General features: G+C 37.4%; 1 long non-coding RNA gene across 1 annotated transcript; it reads left to right on the top strand.

Moving 5' to 3' along the window:
- Window positions 1–408: 408 nt before the first annotated feature.
- Window positions 409–20275, top strand: LOC121071774. Its single transcript, XR_005820766.1, has 3 exons — window positions 409–513; window positions 599–689; window positions 20218–20275. It is a non-coding gene; the product is annotated as an uncharacterized LOC121071774 (long non-coding RNA).
- Window positions 20276–21604: the final 1329 nt, after the last annotated feature.

Genomic DNA, 21604 nt, shown 5'->3' with positions numbered 1-21604 from the left:
TACCTGGGCTATACCTTTATCTGCTCCTATATTAGCTCATACTGTCTTTGATAATAGAGTGATTTTGTCAAGCATAACATTTGTTTTCATCATACTGAGCTCCACTTCTATCTCTTACCTACTTAGATCAGGGCTGCAGCTTCCTGTAATTATTTTAGTACAGCGTCCAGCACTGTGTAAGCAGGCAAGTGGTCAGGATGGAGAAACAGGCACAATAAATGTAATTATAGCAAATAACGTTGAAATAGGAGAAACTGGTGCATAGGAGTCTGTCAGTAAGGTGGACGTTTTATCTTTTATGTATGATTTTTCTTTCCAAAATCATACCCAGTTATTAAAGAAATAAATGATACTTAATTTTATCTTTACATTGTTTTCCATCTTCTCTCTTGCTGCTCCTACTGAAAAGACCACTTCAGTTTGTGACCTTCACTATAGTCAGCAAGGTTGCTTAAACTTCAGGCTTCATCAGTAAGTTGAAATGACACAGGAAAACCTGAAATGGCTCTTTAGGTAAGAACTACCATGAGGAATCACTCTGAAATTTATTTACAGATCTATTGCGGTGCTTATGATTCTCTTCTGTTATGCCCTAAAGGTCCACCATCACAACAGCCATGAAACCTGGACTGTTCAACCCTTTCTGTATATTCACTGGAAATGGCTAATGCACCTTCTGAACAACCCAGGTGAGACCACAAAGTGCTTCGTAGGCAATGGCAACATGAAGAAATAAGATTGTTTGTGTTTCCTCAAGTATGTCATTTTCTATGGGGCATGCTCTGGTATGTAAGAATCCGGGTGTGGTGTAAGGGCATCAGTATGCAACCAAGGCCCTGCAGAAGTTAGAAAATTTTAGGCAATTCTGGGGTAAGTGTTTAGCCTCGGTTTTGTGTGTACATGTGGATTTCTGCATACATGCATGTATGTACATCTTTTTTGTTTCTTTCCAAATATGACTAAGTGGAAGTTGTTCATCTAACAATATTCTGTCTGTTGGTGTATTTTTTCCACATTGAAATACTCTTTGCATAAAATATTGTATTACAAACAATTTAAATTGCCATTCTAATGGCCACATTAATGCTGTGTCAAATGGAATGATCTTTCCTCAGGGCCTCAGCATGATGTTTGCCATAACACTGATGTTTTGTACATTATTTTATTTTAGGGTTTTCATCTTTTTGTCATCATTGCTATCATTATCATCACTAATCCATCAGTTTCTCAGCCAACACAACAGATCTTTTATTGTCTACTACATGATCAGCATGAAAGCTCAGACACTAAGATTGAAGAGTTATTTTTCAAGTGGAGGTACTTAAACTTTAGACTTTTAATTGTGTATTTGAGGTGTCAAAATGCAATGACCATTAGACATGCAGAAGTATTAACTTTGATGGAACTGTGAATGTAATGCACAACTATGGGCAGCCAAATTCAAAAATGTCAATCCACTTGAGCTGTCCAAAGCTATTCAGGATGTCTGTAGCTGATCTGAAAGTGAACTTGAATCTCTCACCTCTCACTCTTGTAGTTTATTTACTAGAACTCCTCCTTCCCACATTAGCATTTTCTAAATTTTTCTAATTGATGTTGTTTTTTTTTGTTGGTCTTCATGAAGGCTGGAACTGGAGGAAAATAAATGTTTTTTATATAATGGCCATAAGAAAAAGATGAGGAAAAATATATTTGGCTTGTCCCAAACTGGATATTTCTCTTTTTTTTTTTTTGTTTTTTTTTTTTTTGTTTTTTTTTTTGATGAAACAAGTTTAATTTTGGGACAATCCATTATTGATGCCTTTATATGTGGGATAACATTTACCCCTTAAGACACTAATATCTTCAGAAAAGGACATCAATTTTTAAATGAATTTGCAAAACATTGTATTTTCCAGTAGCTGAAACCTATTCATCTCCTATTCTACCTACTCAGTCTAGAACAGAAACCCTTTCTTTCCCTTTTCATATGCTGCTTACAAGAAGAAAATAAGATAGATGCAAAGAACAAAAAAATACTACCGAGTTCCTTCCACATCCTCATGGGGAATAAATTAAGCAGTCAGAAGTACTTCTGATAGGTCTTTCACATGCAGTAAAATGAGGTCAGCTTGCTCAGCTTTTTGTCAGGTTACTGTGACACTGGAAAGAAAGTACAAACATAGCATACAATGGGTACTGGAAATCTGTAGTTGTAGCATACCCATACCATTTAACATGTAACCTACTTAGAAAAATACACACTCTAGGCACAAGTGTACTTAGAAATGGGCTGTGCTTGTACTTGCCAACAGAAGCAAAGTGATAGCAAGCACCTCATCAGCCTGCTTACATAGTTTCTTTCCTTTTCAACACATCCTTGTAGCTACTCTACCTAAGCTGTATACAGATTTGTGCTAATGACTTGCTGAAGAATTCAGAGTGTCTGAGTATCAAGTGAGACTATATTGCTTAAAATAAAAACATTTCCTTTTTGCATTGTCTTCCATTCAATGGAATGTCAATGTCCCTTACATGAGAGAAGTGCTACTTACCCATGTACTGATGTTTCTTCTTCTGAGGGGCACAGCGGTTGTGTTACAGAACATCTTAGAACAAGGACTGAAACATCTAAAAAGACTAAAGAGAAATAATTTGCAGAGAGGAAAATTGGACAAAGCATTGGTGTATCGCATATTTACTCTTGCAAAAACTGCACTAAATTCTTTGATGATTGTAAAGAGTCTCAAGGGGTACCGTCACTCTCCTGAAAAAGTGCAGGACCTCTTGATGCTGCCTCATGACTTTAGAAGAAATATTGCAAATTCTGAGTGTCTTGGGGTTTCCAAAGAGCAGTTGACTCTAGTGTTTGGCTCTGTTATCTGACAAGATCAAATTCTAAAATGGTGAATAATTTTGAAGATAAACAACTGTGGAGAAAACTACATGAGCAGTGTAGACAATTTTTAATGTCCTCTGGCTGCAGAATTTCTGTTCAAATGCTCAAATGATGTATTTTGGGGAGCAGTAATAACAAAATACTGAAATCTGAAATGGATACAGCAAACTACCAATATCACTCTCATTATTCTTGGATGCAGTTAACTGGGTTTCCCCTATTTCCTTTTACTATTACTTTATAACTGTTTTAGAGTGCTTTCATTTCCTCTTAACTCTCAAGTGTTTTAAGAAATGGTAATCCCCTATTCCTCAGCCTGGCTGCAAAATAACCTAGCTGAGAGAGAAGGAAAACAACCTCTCTGACATACCTTTGAATTTGTTTATTTGTAGAATGTGTATTTTGCTTAATTCCACTGGACCTGTTTTAAAGAGTCGTGATTTCCTATTGAGACTAAAGGACTTTTTTTTTTTTTTTTTTTCCACATCCAGTGACACTAACAAATGCTTTTAATTGGGGAAGGGAAGAAGGATTTCCTCTTCCCTGTGTTCCCTTTCCTCCCTTAAATAGTAATCATTTTTGGTTTGCCTTCTGATGTATAAACTGTTCCTGGTTCACTATAAAATACATCTGTTCTCATATGTTCTGCAAGGCTTTCTGAAGTTCTGTGTTATCCTTGATAAAAATAATCTCTGAGGGAACAGGTCATCCATACTTTGATCTAAAGTTCAGTGTCAGTAGTTTGGTGCTTTCATGTTCATTGTACTGCAGATGTGTATCATACGGAGGAACTTTCATCACAGCAGCTCAATAATGTCTTTTAAGGTAAATAACTATCTGCACAGAAAGATATTTAATTTTATGCAAGAAAATAGGAATGCTTTTATGCAAGAAAGTCTGCACCCACTTGTGATGACATTAGCAATTTCAAGTGTTTTTAATTTATTTATTTTATTTTCAAGCATAGAAAAAAACCCAAAGAATCTAATTTTAGTTGATGTAGTATATTGTTATGTCCCAACATAGATGATGTTGCAACAGTCTCACTGGGGTGATCCTGTTTCTTCTTTCAGGAGGGATGTTCTACTTATATATATCACTTCAATTTATCTGCACCAGTCTAATTCCTGGCATTGGACTAAGGAGGAGTTTTAGTGGAAACATCTGTGTACATCCGAATTACACTTCTGGGTAACATTCATGATCTTTTATTTTTCCAGTCCAATGAATTACATAATTGGGAGCACAGTAAAGTTTTGTTGAATTGGTTATTATTGAATGGGTGTTTTTATGTATTTTGTTGGAGACTTCTGTGTCTTCCACAAAGAATTTTCAGTTAGGCATCTATCTCTTTTATATGTTACAGTCAATAGAAATACATAATTTAATTTCTCTTTGTTTCATGTTTGCTGCTGGTTTGGAAAAAATGAATCAATGAATAATTTCAGTAGTATGTATCCAGATTTGTAATGTGCATGGACGGCTGATCAGCTAAGGTAGTTTTTAACTGCTTTGCAATTGCAAGTGTACAGGGGAAGTGCCACATAATGACAGCAACATGGTGGACTAACCGAACTCTTTCTGAAATCACAGGAAACCTATTTGCTGACTTAAAGGTTGAACTGATGCATATTTTGATGGATTCAAGTTTCCTGCCAGTAGAGTTTTCTGATCTGTTTAGTCAAGCAGTAGTTGGGAGGTCAAACACTGAGTGTACAGCCTTCAAACCAACAAACAAACAAACAAACAAACAGGAAGCAGATGAGGACGAGAAAGAGCAAGACCATTATTTGGGAAGATCTGGAATGAGCAAAGACAGCACCTAATTTCTGATATTTACTGTTTTTTTTGTGACTTGTGAATCATCTGTGTAAATTTTATTTATAAAAAGAAGGAAGATAATTTTTAATGAATGGCCGTTGATTGATCCCTCTGGTTGTTCCAGACAGGCCCCAAAGACATTAGAGTCCGTGGCTGGCAAAATGATAAACAGTGATTACTTAAAATTCTATTTAGAAATTAGCTTTGTGTGGTACTCTGTCTAGCTCTACTTATTGACTGTCCAGGCAATGTATTTTACATCTTCTGTAGCCCAATGAATCAGAGCATGTTATTAAAAATCACTGTTGGTTCTTACCATCCCTCATCCCCTAATTGCTTTGTGCTATGTGGCAAGAATGGTGCTTCTGATAGACTTACATAGTTTCTATGTTGCTCTTACACTTCATCTAGCCCTCATTTTTTGATTTATTTTCTATAGAGCACGAGGAAACATAGAGCATCCTTGTGTGCTTTGCCTGCTGCAAAAAAACAGAGTCGAGGAGACCAGGACCCTGAAATCAAAGGAGTTGATGGTGAAGGTACTGTTCTACCTATTTCAGCACAGACTTTTCTTTCAGTATTGAGAAGAAAAAGAGGGAAATTTCTCAGTAGTTAAGGTCTATGAAGCACGTAAAAGAAAATTCCAGCTATACAAATGAGACAATTAAAGAAGGACATGGAAAATGGATCTGTGTACATCTATATGGAAATATATACATATATGCAAAATATGTATGAAATAAGTGTGTATGCATAAAATGGGTATAATGTGTATATGTAATAATCTGTTCATATTTATAAATTATTTTCAATAAGGGATAATGATAAAGAGGATCAGCTCACATATTCTCCATCTTAAAAAAAATCTTATCAGGTCAAATGTTTCTCAGGTTCTCAACATTTTCTCAAGGGACGAAACTGTGTGAGGGTCATTACATTAGGATTATACAGTAACAAACTGATCTTTTCATCTGTGGGATCAGAAAATAAAGCCTTAACCCCAAAGAGCAAAGTATTTTCACACAAGTAATTCTGTCCCTCTCAGGAAAGCTTTAATCCTGTGACTAAGTCCCAGTGAAGTCTGTGAGATTTATCTGGTAATGATGATACAATTTCTGATTATTTTACAGCACAGAATAGATATGGTTAAAATCACTATTGTACTGTGGAGAGAAGGCTTTCTAATTTAAATATAGTATTCGAAGAGGCATCAGAAACACTAATAAATATTCATTAAATCCATGACTAAAACATAATTATTCAATAACATTTCCTGAAGCCTTAATGCACACTTTAGGAAAAAATAAATTTAACATTTGTTTCAGTTTTCTGTACAAATTAAGAAAATTATCCCAGTGATAAGTAGTAAAAAGATGGAAAGCACATCAGCCTGGTCATGTTTATGTGGACACAGGGATCAATTAACTGAAAACAGAAGGATGTTGTGTGCAGCTGAAACCATGACAATGTACAAGTTTTCTGATTAGTACTAAAAACAGAGAAGTTTGGAAAGTGGATGGTTTTCTCTGAAGAATTCCACTAACAAAAGCATCCATAACTGGAAAACAACCTTTTTGCTATAGCTCTTCTCCTGGGCTCCAGGAGAAGGAAAGAGTAACTTTCATATGACTTTAACATCTAACTGAAAATTTCTCTATATTGAAATCTCCTAATTGGAACTGGGTGGAATATTAACATGTACATCCCAATGCACTTCTGCAAGCAGTGATAGAGACCTTTCTTGATACCTCTAGGGGAATCAATAGTAATAAGAATTTTGTCTTGATGTAATTAGAGGGATTTTTTTTTCTTGTGTGCTTCTTTTGCTTCCTTTTGAAACAGAAAAATTGAAAGTGACACATCAGTCAATTAGAAAAATAAAACATCTAGCAAGAAGAGAATTTGTAACTCTTATCCAGGATTATTTTACATGTATTCAGCTTAACAAGGTCAACTTAAATTAGAGTTTTGTTTTAAATCCTCATACATATTTAATTTTATTCACCTGTTCCCCCTATGAGCAATTTGGAGATGGTCTTTTCAGTGACACTGTCCCACAGAGAGACACAATTATTTACACAGGTAATCTGGTTTCTGTGATATGGTCCCTACCCATTCTTTAGTGAGTTATTGTCATATGTAACAGGCAGTTGGGGTAAGAAAATCGTTATGTAGTACAATAAATGTTCTCAATCTAACATTTCATTGGAGCAAAGTTTCAAAACTTAGCTTTTCACTTAATCCTAATGATGATGGCTTAGTGATGCTTTGGAGGGTTACTCCAAGATCACACTCTAGATCTATTGAGATCTACAGGTAATGATCAAAAGCATACTAAAAGCAGTGGGAATTGTTTCCATTGACTTCTGTAGATTTTTACCCAGCTCAGAATGAATCATAAGAGATAGTCACTCAAACTTAGTCTGTAAATCAATGTCTTTTGATGCAATCAATTGTTGGAGCTTTCCATCTCTGAATAAGGCTTAAAAAGAAAAGTTACTTAAGAAAGAGAGATGGAGAGAGAGCAGTATATTTCTGCCATTAGAAAACTTTAGTCGGTTTACTTACTAGCATATTGGCATATTTTCTGCAATAAATTGCAAAATATGCAATATTCTGCACATTACAATAATTATTATACTAATGCTGACTACCTCATTATCCTATAATCTTCCTTAAATAATTTGATTTTACACTTGGCTGGTTTGCCTCAGCGAATTAAGTAAATGTGCTAAGAATGAAGGATGGGTAATAAACTGTTCTCCACACATGAAATGAAAATAACTGATGTTCTCAAGTAACTTGTAATTATAGTACTCTCTTGTAAAGAAGTCCTCTGAGTTTGGTGAATTTGGGAAAGATTTTCACAAAGACACATTAGAACACCTGAAAATGTGGGTGAAAATGCACCACAGTCTGCTATCTGGACTTCCATGCAGACTGTTATTTTGTAGAAGATCACTCTTTTAAATAAATGTGAATTGCACAGACTGAGAAAAAAGCATAGAAAAAAGAAGTTAAAAAAAAAAGGAAGGAAAAAAAAAAAGACCAAGAGAATGTGACCAGAAATTTTTTTGAAAGCCAAGTTCTTGCAAAGGATTATCTCTGCTCTTATCCACGCATTTTCATAAGAACATTGTTACAAAAGATATGCTGAAATGTTGAAGATGCTAGAGGGTGGTGGTTTTTTTTTTCATTTTTATTTTTTAATGTCAAGTTTACTTTAAATTGAGTCTCACAGCCCTCAGAATAGTCTGACATAAACATGTAGTCATATCTTGCACTTCCAACACGCTCCATCAGAGGAAGTGTAGCATGCCATAACTGTGTCTCTCTAGGACCATCGTTTAATCAGAAGTGCAATCCATCACCTCTGCATAAGCAAGGATCATTGACCAATTCAGAGCATTATCGGTGAGATGAATATTTTTTAGGTCCTCATATTGATTTATGGGATGAAGGTGAAATAGTGAAAAGCTGATGAGTAGAATTTCGACTATGGAACAGGAATGAGAAAGACAAGGCTTTTAAAAAAGCCACTTGCATCTTGGCATTGTTAATTATAGGGAACATTCAGAGAAGTTCATGTGGTAAAGGAATCAAAATTTATAGTTTAATTTAATATAGACATATACCTGAATTTTTGTTACTGGATAGCAATGCATTTGGCATCAAGTTTTACTATATTGGTAACCAATAGAAGGTACTATGAACAGTTTGGGGAGTATTTTTTTCTGTGAAACTGCCTTCTATATCATGATATTGGGTTTGGTTTTCAATCCCTTTAGGAAATAAATGATACAATGATTTTCATAATATGATTGTAGTATAATGTTATTTCTCTCATTTGTTAAACATTATACTTAGAAATCTTATTTTAGCTATGAGAATAAGGAAACATGCTTTATTGAAAGGAAAGATTAAGAATGAGTATATCATGATCAAGTTAAAATATATAGCCACTGAGGTTTTGGAACATGACAGCTGAAACATACAGTTTCCTGCAGAGAAGGCTTATGAAATGCCTGCAGGGGGCAGGAAGGGATGCATTACAATGTGGCATTTCACACAGAGGGGGTTCTTGCAGAAATCTAACCTAAAATTGCCTCTCCTCTATAAGCATCTAAAATGAAGCACACTTCATTTATGTGCAGCAAGTGTCTGGACTCTTTGCTTTTGCCCAAAGAACCACAACAGAAAATATAAATAATGCATGTTTGCTTCATATATGACTGGCTACTTCAGGATCTGCTAAATTAAGTGGAAACTTTCAAGTGGAAATCCTGTCCACTGCTCTGTTTTTCAGTTGGTATTTTCTGAAAGACGCTATAGACAGCTGATTCCTTTGTGACTATTTAACCAAACAGTACCACTTTGTGACCATTGCATTAGCTTTTCCTAGAGTAGCAGAGGAAGTGATGTTATTTCTCAATTGGGAGAGCAGAACTGCAAAAGCATCCAAGCGGAAGACCATTACAGACTTTTAGGCCAACAGTGTCCCCTTCGTTTACAACCAAATATTTTTAAAAGAGCATTTGAGGAAAAAAAGCTTGGAGGTAGGAAGCATTAATGACCGTTTTCAGGTGCATATAGCAGATTGCTCCTGTGATTTTCAGAAATATTGTTGATAAATTAAGGAGTTCTCCTTATTCCTGTACTGACTCCATGTTGGCAGAGTCCTCACTGTGGTTTCAGCCCTGTTTGAGCCTTAAACTTTGTCTCTTATGTATGTTGACCTGCAGTAGTTTGTTCATAATGAAGACTGTACAATACATAACGAGATGAAATGTTTCATATATTGAGTCCGTTTATTTCCATGTTTCTGTGCTCTGGTGTCAGTTGAGCACAGGTGACAGGCAGAGAAGAGAGGACTAGGAGATGCTAAGTCTGACATCGGCTGTAACTTGTCTCTGTTTTAAATCCACAGTCGAGGTGACCTAGCCTGGAACACAAAGCCCACTGTAAAGAAGCCTTGAGAATTTCCATTGTAACAATGTTCTATTGTTAGGAGTAATAATTCAACAGAGGTTGACCATGGGCATCACCCCACACTTTGAATTGCATTTGACATACTGGTCTGAATGTGCTCTTTTCAGTCAATGTTAAGCAAGTACTTGTTCAGTGTCTTGTTGTGTAACCCTCAGCAAAATCCTAGCTTTGAAGACAGAAACTAGACTGAGCAAAGTTGGTTATTTTTTTCAGGGCAGAGAGGGGGTTATGTGGCTGTGGGGAATGATAGGAAAGCATATTGTACTCACTTTCACAAGTGTATCAAGGCAGACAAAAAAAGCTTTGCATAGCCATTTGGTGTCAACTGCTTTACAAGGCTAAAATACAGTTTAAAAGGAACAGAGGAGGATATGGTAGGAAAGGTAAAGTAGGTCAGAGAAGGATTTCTTCTTGAAACATCAATATTGTGAAACAAATGAGGACCCCATAAGAGTATTAGATTTTCTTTTGCCACTTTGCATAATGTGTCTGGAAGCATGAATAAACACCTATGCAGTTATACACATCTGCATGTGTACAAAGATATCACTGCTGCTGAAGAACAAAGAAACCCACTGCCTATGCTACTTGTAGTACCTGGAGTAGCATTAGAGATCTTTGCATAAAGGGTTCCTTTGAAAAAAGGTTTGTGAGTGAGATCCCCAGGTTGATATATCTTCTGGTGAATGTTACTTTTGGGGACATTCAAAGCAAAGAAGAGAAAGAGGGGAAGCAAAAAGGGAAAGGGAAAACTCTCCCTAGTGTCCAGCTGGGAACAACAGGACAGGGTCCCAAATGCATATCCTCTCTCCAGTGCAGCAGGCAGCAATGATGATGATTTTGATGAGTTTTGACACTTATCTCCAATGCTGTGTATATAATTTTTAATTGGGACCCACACAAACTCCTTCACAGTTATTTACAATGATGATGTCATTAGTGCTGATTGGATTATGCTAAATAGGTGCCAGCGTTCCACACTTATTGGTTGTTATATGTCTGCGCATATAATTATTGGTTAATATGTATTGAGGATTGTTATGGCTATTAACTGCTTCAAGGTGCACTATGCTTTTGATCTGTCTAATATAAAAATCTAAAAAATATAATGAAAGGAAGAGGGCAAGGAGAGAGGTGATTCCCATGCCAGTGGTGCCCACGGTACTTGCAGATGAGAACCTACCATAAAACCACTATTGGGATTTGCAAGGGCAAGAATATGAAAGGCAAGAGTAAGAGTACAATAGGCTGAGAATAATAAGGGAAAAGTTCTTGACACAGTCTCTGGAAATACTGCCTCAATGGCTTAGGTAAAAGGTTACAGAGTTGTAAATAGCTTTTAGCATTACTAAGGCTAAGGCATCTAAGAGAGTGGAACAAGACAGATTTGGCTTTTATTACATCTGCGCTTTTGAATGTAAACATATACACTTGGGGGGCAAGTACAGGGAGTCTGAGGACACTTGTCAAGGCTCAGATTTAGCAGGGCATTTAATGCAGAGGTTTTTTCTGTGAATACATGCAGCTGGTTTTCCATGCTCTGTGAAGATGCCCTGTGAACATGAGAGGAAAGGGAGCAATCAGAGATAGCCACTATGCCTGCTGGTTTATATCATAGATTTGTTGTTGGTGTTTTTCTCTCATATCAGACTCTGCAAGCAGAAGTGACTGGAAGGACTGCTTCTGTAGTGGACATGTACCAACAGGATGGAACTGTAAAAATTGCATGCATAAATATAATGGGAAAAGGTAAACTTTCTTGATTCCTCTTTTAGAAGTAGATTAGCCTTAAGCGGGAAGGATGCTACAAGCACAAACTCTTTTCTAGAGATTGCAGGGACATCCCAGAGATGCAGCACAATACTACAGACAGGACAAGTGCACTCACTTTGCACTTCTTGGGTGTCTAAAATTCTGTTGCTACACCAGTGCTGCAGACATTGGATAGCATATAATTGCCTGTAACCTAAGAGCAGCTTATCCTAGTCTTCAAGTAGAACGTGAGCAGAAATACCAGAACAGACAAGTGAAGGACACAAGCTGTCAAGGCCTACAGTTGGATTAAAAAAAGATGTTAGCATGCTATCCACTGACATTTCTAGTTTTAGAAGCAAGTGGCTCTGACTCAGCAAAGTGCCAGGTAAGACCAGTGTCTGTGACTGACTTAGCCATGCAGAAATTCTGGGAATTCACAGTGACTCACCCCCACTTTTAACTATTACAGGTGGTGTTTTGCTTTGGGTAACTCTCTCACACAGCTGACCTTAAGCTATTCAGGTGACCCTTAAGGGTATGTAAAACTGTCATAGTTTTTCTTTTTTAATTAAAAAAACACCTTTTTTTTTTGGTGTTTGTTTAGACTCCAAATTTTCCAAAAAGTGAGGCGAGATAGTAAACATTCTTTTCTTTTTCTTTTTTTTTTTTTTCTTTTTCCTGAGTGTTCAGAGAAACTCTTGTGCAATTTTGACAGCATCTCCACCAACACTGAATAAGTTTATTCTGCAAAACAGAATATATTTCCAGTTCAGTATGGACACTTAGTAATAACATATACTGTGTCTGTTCTGCTCCTTTCCCCTGCATGAACGCTGTTTGATAGCTGTGCTGTGTCACAGCAAGCGCTACCCATCCCGGGTGTGGAGATGAGGAGAACATCAGCTCTCTGCAGGGATGTGGCAGCTCACCAGCTGTCCAGCTCTGCTTGCTCACATGATTTGCACACAAAGCTTCCAGCCTGCAAACTACAAAAGACAGGGGGAAGATGATGGATTTGAATGTACAAGTACCTTGCTCCTGTAGTCTCTGTGGCTCCAAGAATGAGCAATTATGTTGAAAAGTGATTCAGATGAGTATTTGTATTTTTGTATTATTTTCCTTGCTCCGATTACAGTGGGGAACAGACCATTTTTGTTCTTTGTTTTTAGCACTAGTGGCACTCAGTGGGTATTGCCCATGACTTCAGGGGCTCCTATCTGCTGTTAGCCTTGGAAGATTTAGCTTGGACTTTAGATTAATTGTGGATAAAGGGCTGTGAAGAGCGATTCTGCCACTGTGGAGAATCAGTCTGAAGGCAGGATATGCAAAACCACATCCATAAGGTAATTAGACCACTCTGGGTACAGAGTAAATCTCTCAGCTCTGGACTCCAATCAAACACTGATGTTTTGAGGAAAGCATTTTATTGAAGGCAAAGGGGACTTTGCCCGTTTCTTGATTCTTACCCTGAATCAGTGGCAATTCACATACTTGATAGCTGCAGCACAGCACCACAGTTTCTTTTCAGCTCCTCCGTCATGTCCTGTAATGGAGGTAAATGTCTGTCTTCAGACTCAGGAAGATGAAGAGAACACTCCTGTGTAGCATCTTCCCCCTAACCATTGAGGTTATTTCTGCCTCTGGCTCCCAGGACTGGGAAAATATAGGAAGATCTGGATCCTGAAGGATCTAGAAACCACACAAGTGCATAGAATACACTCAGGCCTAAAGTTGCTCTTGAATGAGTAAGTCTTCCCAGGTGCAGAGTGTTGGAGTACGTGTGGACTCAGATGGCTATTATATGTGGGTGAAATCAGAGGTATGTTTTCTGGGCTACCTCAGTGCAGTGACCTGCATATTTCTCTGTTGGATTGCCTACCCATTTCTAGAGTCCACAAAAATGTTCACCACTTGTTTCCCACTTTTGAAATAATGAAGACATCAGAGAATTTGGCTTTTTTTTTTTTTTTTTTCTCCAATGGCAACTGTATAAGAGCTAGAGAGAAACTGCCTAGATTTAAAGTTTAAACTTATTGGATCAGTCTAGAATGCAGGTAGCATTTCTATTTTTCATTTCGAAGGCTGAGGTGACTCTAGCCAACATGTCTTAGAGAGGCATACTAAAGTATTTAATTTAGCAAATATGTATTTTACAAGTATAAAAATTAAATAACCATCTTGCTTTTTACATAAGTAGCAATTACGTATGTTATGGGATTTAATTTCTCATATTTTATGTTAATATGTAAGAGACTCATTCCATAAGCTCAGTGTTCCCAGCCATAAACTGAACATTAGGTAGAATGTTACAGAACAGTTCTAAGCATGTAAAGAAGATAAATCTATAATCCCAATGCAAAAAACTTAAAGCATTACACCACTTAGCAAATGTTACTGAAATGAAGCTGGATTTCATTTAGATAGAACCACCATAACAGAAGTTTTCAGGGCTGTGAGATATATTAACATCCATCAGTTTAAAGAAAATTTAATTGTCATGAAACAAAAATACAGTCCAGCAAATTATGTAAAGGGACTAGCAATTAATCAGAGCATATTTTAGAGTGAAAAGCATTTGGAAATTATTCTAAGAGCTATTCTTCCAGCACAAAATAGAGCCAAGTTTAATAAAAATTAAAGTCTATTAAAGTCCAGAGAAAGAGATCAATCAATAATTATATCTCAGTAGCTCTGAAAACTGAGGGGAAAGGAAAAAGTTGTCATGTTCTTTTCAGAGCATGCAGCACCATTTAAAACTTTTTCAAAAGAGCTGTTTTATTTTCAACTTGGCCTAAAAGTAACATCTTTAGATAACCCATGAGATGCACAGAGAATAATACTAAAAATGCATGTTTGGTCAGGGGTTGCAAGAAGGTATAATTATTAGAATCTCTCTCTCTCTCTCTCTCTCACTCTCTCTTTCTCTCTCGGAAGAAAATAACCCTTCCAATACCTTCATACTTGACTAGTTTGCTTTAAAAGCTGGATTTAAAAGTCAGTTAATTAAGGAATCAGCTAGAACACCAGAATATTAGTGACATAAAGAAGCTAGTCAGGTTTGTAATAGGGAATATTTCTTGCATAGAGAGCAGATTTATAGAAAGGTGTCAAAAAGGCTTTAAGGTATGCCAGTCTGTCTTTGTCTCCACACAGTTTTCCTTGTGGAAAATTAATTCTACAAGAAATGTTAAGACAGGGATGAAGAGAAGACTCAGATCAGACTTGTTTCTTTTGCTAATTTATAATGTTTCATATGCCTGGCCACCTGCAGGGAAAACTTTACTTTTTGACATATCATTAGCATAGATCACAGGTTCCCTGCTACTGTTTTATCTCTGCTGTCAAACTTGTTCACAATGTGAGCAATCTTTTTTGCATCTTCAAGGATACCTGGGAAGTTTTTTATTGCCCCTGCAGAGCTCGCTATTGGCTCTTGTTCTGCTGAGGGCTTATGCGCTAGCAACAATACATGAGCATGTCAACATAAGGATATCTAAACATAAATAATAGAAGCGAATCCCTTTTCTGGGTGTCTTCTCCAGGTTCTATGAATACATTCTACTCCAAGCAAATGATAAAATAGGCAGTAAAAGTAACACTGATGAAACTCTTTCATTCTCTATTTTTTTCTTCCTTTCAAGAAAATTTTGTTCACTTCTCAGAAGCCACATATCTCAGAAATAAGTGTATACCTGTTACTCCACATAGAACCATACTGAGGAATGTATGAAGTAAAGCAAATGTATTAGCTACAATAAATGCTGTATCCAGGCCAAGAAAGAACTTCAGAAAAGTGCTTCGGTATTCATTTAACTCTTCCATTTCTTTTCAGATTTATTAGGCAAAGAAGTGGATTTGTTTCCAAACAGAAAATTTCTGGAAGAAGCCAAGAATCTGCAGTTCTGCAGAGATGTCAGGGTTGTAAGAAGGTTTTCTGTGTACTTGTTTCCTGTATGGAAAACCAGATCTTGAGCACCTGTTTTTCATTGCTCTTGGCGTATTTTCATAACTGCAGCATAGGTCCATGATGGAATACTTTTGACAGAAGTGATATAGAGGATGAGATTTTTTTAAGATTTACTCTCAACTGGTGTGTGATTGACAGCATGGCAGTCAGCCAGCTACTAACCTTGTGGAAAATAAATGTCTTTTTCTGCTTCTAGGTGTTAATTCCATAAAAGATTTCTTGGAAATATTCTTAGATTCAATATAGGTGAGCAGTTCTTTTGAGGTGAAGGGATTCCTTGCGTCTTTTTAATCTTTCAGTTGTGGAAGAACTTGAAAGATGGAGTAACAATGCGAGGATCTCACCTCTCACACACTACAGGACTGTGACACCATGAATTAGAATTTGAAAACCCCGGAGACTGGTTTTATAGAGTAGTCTGCACTTTGTCAAGCATAATACCTCTTGCTAATTTTGCAAGGAAACCTTTTCATAGCAAAACACCCAAACTCTACAGTTCTTCATGAAAAGACTCATGCAGCCCTTTATTCTGTCTCTGTCAGAAGGAGAACATCCATGGCAAGGGCTTGCGCTTCTCTGAGGGAGCACTCCTTTTGCAGGGTTTGTGTGCTTATGACTGCAGCTTGCACTGAGAAGGACCTCTGACCATACTGCCAACAGTAGTATCTGAATCTCTCTTTTTGTTTGTCCTTTTTGGTTGCTTTGTGCTCTATGTGCAAATGTTGCTTGTACACCAGGTTAAAAGCTTTGGCTTTCATGAAAATGCCAGTATAGATACAGAAGTTCCCCAGGATGTTTAAAATGTTAATTATTTTAAGCTAAGTTCCATTGTCTTGAACAGGATGTTTAAGTAAAATAATTTTTCTACTATAATGTGGTAGCTGTAGGACTTAAAGGGATCTTTTGAAGTTATAAAGTCACTTCCTAAACAGATCAAATTTTATATGTATATTTGATAATATCTATATCCAATGCTATCTTTGTTCTCACAGCTGTTACTAACAGTGTTTTATTGTAAATCTCTATTTCCAGCCTGTGTTTATTAACAAACACTTTATACCTATTAGTGCTTGAGATGACGCCTTTGGATTCAATAAGCAAATATTTTCTGGCTCTCTTCTGTTAAAAAGCCTCTACATTCTCTTGATTATCCTACAAATCCACTTCTGTCACTGTTCTTGTCTAGGTTCGTCTATCTTGAGCAGAAGTTGCCTATGAAGTAGTGGAAATACTTCACTTGATGCGTTCCATAATTGTATTTCCCTTTTTTTTTTTAATTTTTTTCACACAACTTCATAGTGGTGGCCTATGAACATCTTATAACCAGGCAAAACACACAGCGTTTCTTTTTGTCATTCCAAATTGATAAGCCTCAGGGTTAATTGCAGAATTTCTTGCTGTTAAGTCCAGAACACCTGCTGCAAAACAAGGGGGTAATGTCCAGTTCTGTATGGTCCCATTAAAAGTGTTTCTAACAACCAGAAATAGCTCCCTCCAGGAAACAGGCAAGAGGTTTGTGCAATATAAAAGTAAAGTCTGATGTTCCACATTAATCTGGGTGTATCTGTTTGCAACAGCAATATGCGGATTATTACTGCATATCAGAGGAGTTATTTGTTACTAGGGACAGTGCAGGCAAACAATTGGCATATAGATGGACATTATGCATAGTCAATTAGACAGCTTCAAGGTATAAATTTAAGTCCTGCTGTTATACATAGCAACAGTGTTTTTCTGTAACTGCCATGGCCTCTTTTGGTGCCGCTTTCATATCTCACCCTGAAGGTTTTAGGCATCTTTTGTAGCTTTGAAAGAACCTAGATTTCCGAACTGCCTATATTACTTAACATGTATGTTCCAGATTCTTTAGCTTGCAACTGGTATTTGTTAGGGCTTTCCATGGTGCTGAAGGGGATCATCAGATACAGCGATTAATACATGTTTTTGTAAAATAGCAGTGGCTTGAGATCTATCCTTGTAATTTCAATTTTTCTTGCAATTTTATAATGATAAGGGCCATACATAATGTTTTGCACTGTAATATGGGAAAACTAAAGCAGAATTGATTGCTGAAATCTGTTTCACAGTCATGTCTAGGCCAGCAGAATGGTTTGGGGTCACTGAAAAGTACTCTGCAAGGTTCCTCCTCATCATCTTTGCAAAAGGATAGGTATATCCCAGTCACTGCTTCAATGAAGGGTTCTCCTTCAATTTCTCCACTTTCCTTTCCAGGGTCCCAGGAGACAACAAGTTCAGCAAGAACAGGAGCAGTGGTGTTTGGCCAGCCTGAGTTGCCTGTGGGGCTGGACTGCCTGGTTTAGACTTTTCAGAACTTGTCTCCTCTTACCAACAGATGCCCAAATATTATGTACACATTGTGAATGACAGTGCAGCTTGGGGCTATATCTATCCTGAAATATTATTGCTTGGAACTGCTGTCCTCACTGTTGCTCACTTGCCTCTGAAAATGAGTAAGTAATTCCAGAGAAGAGGCTAATTCCTCCTTTTCTCCCACTCTCCTCACTCAGATTTTCAGAGGACCTTGAAGAAAACCTGCACCAGTCTTCAGGACTATAGAGAACGTGAATCCTTGAGCGCTTTCTGGTCTAGGGTGTCTTAGAGTGCCTTGCTTCCTCACCACTCAGCTTCCAGTAGCTTCAGAGAATGTTGCAAGCATGTCACCCTCCCTCCAAGAGGTACAGGGGACCACATGGCTAGTGGATTTAGTTTTATGTAAAGTGTAGGAGAGACCCCTACTATAGCCAGTCTCCACCTCTGAAAAATAGTTTTATTGGTGAAAAACATTTGCCATTTCTGTTGACTCAAAAACATAAGTTAAAATGACTGGCATTTTGTCTGTGTAGTTAGTTACGGGTACAGCAGAGGGTCTAATTCCAAACCATGCACATAGTGAGTGGGGAGCATCTGCAGCCCATAATATGTCACCTCTGCTAGGTGACAATGTATTTATTAGCAGCTGATCAGATCTGGACATGTTGTCTGAATAGACCTGTTGTTAGTGCTGGTACTAGTCTCTGCCCTTTAAAAAAGAGTAAGGTGGTGCAGAAAGTACTTAGACCATTCTAAAACATGCCACTACTTCCATGTCAGAACACTGTGGGTGCAGGAAATTTTTTGCAAGACATTTAAAAATTTGTGACTAATTCTCATGCAGGTATTCTCATGAAATTACTTTTCCTTGCCTGTGAGGCTGTACAGCAAACCTGAACGTACTGAGAAATGCACTGAGCCTTTGTTGACATACTGAGTTCAAGCTGCTCTGAGAGTGGTGATGGAAGGAGCAATTCTTGGTCACACACCCATGTCTGTGAGCAAGATTACTGTATCCCACCTAATTTAATTCTGATAAGCAGTCACTAATTCTCTTGCTGTGCTATGACAACTAAAAAATAAGCCTATAAAACAGTTTATTTCAGTACGCTTAAAAAACTCATACCAGTTTTCGAAGTTCTTAACCAACAAAAAAACCTGAGCAATTCTGAGACTGGACAGGACATTGGAAGAACCAAACTCTCTCAGTTTGATATTCATGGGAATCTAGGCAAAATCCCATCAGAGGTAAAGCACTTTCTTTCCCATCTCATATCTTGAATGTAGGACAGAAATCAGAAAAGTGGGTGAAACATTTTAAACTGTATTTTAGCAGACTTTTAAAATGTATGTCATTTATGAAAAAAAAATGTATATTTTCAAAAGCTCAGCTCTGACAACAGTTTCTTTCATAACTTGTTTGAAATAGTATCAAAATCTGCTGTGTGGAATCCTGTAAACTCACTACCACACCATCACATTTAAAATATCCATGTGTGTGTGTTTATGGAACAAGGAAAGTCTTACTAAATATCTTGCCAGCCACCTCTTTAGAACCTCAGTGGAGAGGCCCTTAGAGCTGAGAATGTGTGTGTATGTATATAATATATATATGTATATGCATGTATATATATGCATGTATATAAAGTATGATGTGTATGTATATTAATGTGTGTGTGTGTGTAGGACAGTATCCATACCTTCTGAAGATACCATGGGTGAGACAGGGTACTAACCAGATACTAGATTTTTCAGCAGTGCCTCGCCTTCCCCTGACTCTGAAATTGCTGCTGTGCTCTGGCAGTGTTTGAAGATCTACTCCACAAGTCAGATCCTAGAATGAACCGATGAATGTGTGAATAGGCTGGTGTGTTTATTTTAATAAACAACTGTGAACATCTTAAATTTCTGTAAATTATTTCCCACATTTCTTTTTATATTCCAAGAAATCAGTTAGAAATGGGCTTCCTCGGGATGCCATTTTAAATTTCAGAGTTGACTCATGTGCTTTCCTTGCAATTTCTTTTCAGCTTTTTCCTGTGACAACGTTCTGGCAATTATGAAGTTGTCTTTTCTCATTCATGTAAATCATTAAAGCAATGCCCTTTCCTGCCACAGATACAATGGACAATCATGAGAGGTTTTTCTCCCAGTTACATGCCTCACTGGGCCCTTCTTGATTTAAATATTCTCTCATTTTTCCTTTGTTCTAAGCTATCAGTGTTGCTACTCAGCAAAGTCAAGCTGAATCAGGAATCATAGTGTCCATTCCCACAAGATGCATGCGCTTTTTGGAATGTTGAAGTCTGAGAATCAATTGCTTTTCTAATGGCCAGAGATGACAGAAGGTTTTCTTGTGATTCTCCACCTCCAAAGAGATTCTTTGTGAATGTGCTCTGATTTTTATGTGACTATAAATGTTGTTACTCAGCAACACAGCCTGACACTTACCCTTCCTTTTTTTTTTTTTTTTCAGTGTTTATTGCTTGCTGAAGGTTTTGTTTTACTGGATGCTGTGAAAATGAAGTCCAGGCTCCACAAACGTCCACCTCCACATCCTGCAGGCGAACAAGCCGATAAGCAAGGGCTGAAAAATGTCAGCTGTGAAACTAAATCTCTCACTAGTAAATTGGCTAAATTCACCTTAAGTCAAGTGATGAAAAGGCTTAGGAAATATTTGGACAGTCCACATTTCAATGGACATTATTCATGTAGAATTAATAGCTGATCAGCTAATAGCTGAATAGCTGGTGGCTCATCTTAAGAAGCTTCTCTTTCTGGTGTGGCAGAGTGCAGTGCATCCCTTCGTCATCATTTAGGATTGTGTCTGAAAAAGCCAGATTTCAACCAGAAAATTATAATATAATTATAATATGGTTGTAATTATAATAAAGATGAACATCCTAAGAAAATCCTTCATTCTAGAAGCCTTTTGAAATCCAGCTAAGATAGGTTTCTCATGATTCATGGGAATGTTAATTAGATACTCTCTTTGTCATTTATTAAGTTCATGCCTATGGCTGAACTGCTTTTCAAATGTAAGCCTGGGGAGGGACAAGCACTTCCACCTAGCAGTGGACTTCTGGGGTGTCAACTTACCCTCTGCTATGAAACCTCTGCTAAGGATGCTTTCTGAGAAGGATGGGGCCCTTGTTATGTCATCAACTGCTTGCTACAAACTGTTTCATTAAACACAGCCCTTCAGTACACATCATGAATTTTTTAATGCATTTACATATCTGTTGTTGCTGCATTGCAGAGACCGTGACAGAACCCTCAGAAAGTTCAGCTTCAGACTTACCTGCAGATTAGGGTGTAAGGGATGACTCCAGGTACCAGTACTGGGTTATCTCTTGGTAATTAGTGTCCTAGACTGGTCTGTGTGGCATTTAGGAATTACTGCTGTTGCCTCCATCTCCAGGGTTCTATTTAAATCAATGGTGTTATTAATCCCCTGAATGTAGGGGGATTCTATCTGCAGATTTTGCGTAGCTTGTCCTATCACTTTCATACCCCATCCCCTTCAGGTCAACAAAATGCTTTGATTTATTCTGATGTCATGAGATTCAAAATCAAATTTGCAGTCTTTTTCTCTGGGGCTGGAGAGAAAACTTCAGAAGTTTTCTTCACCTGAGGTGAGAGGTGTAATTGAATTGTCCTACCCTGTAAGTCTGTTCTTTCTTTCTTTCTTTCTTTCTCTTCTTAGCATGGAGCAAGGTCAGCTTTCTGCATACAGTTCAAAATGAGATGCTCAGAACTCCTTGACTAGTGAACTTTATTATGGAGATGGAAAACTGCCAGCATGAAGTCAGGGTTAGCCAATATTAGTTTGTCTGAAGTATTAGAGTCACCTTCACAGTGGT

This window comes from Cygnus olor, chromosome 5, assembly GCF_009769625.2.
Source record: "Cygnus olor isolate bCygOlo1 chromosome 5, bCygOlo1.pri.v2, whole genome shotgun sequence".
Lineage (NCBI taxonomy): Eukaryota > Metazoa > Chordata > Aves > Anseriformes > Anatidae > Cygnus > Cygnus olor.
This window is presented reverse-complemented; position numbering and strand designations above follow the sequence as displayed.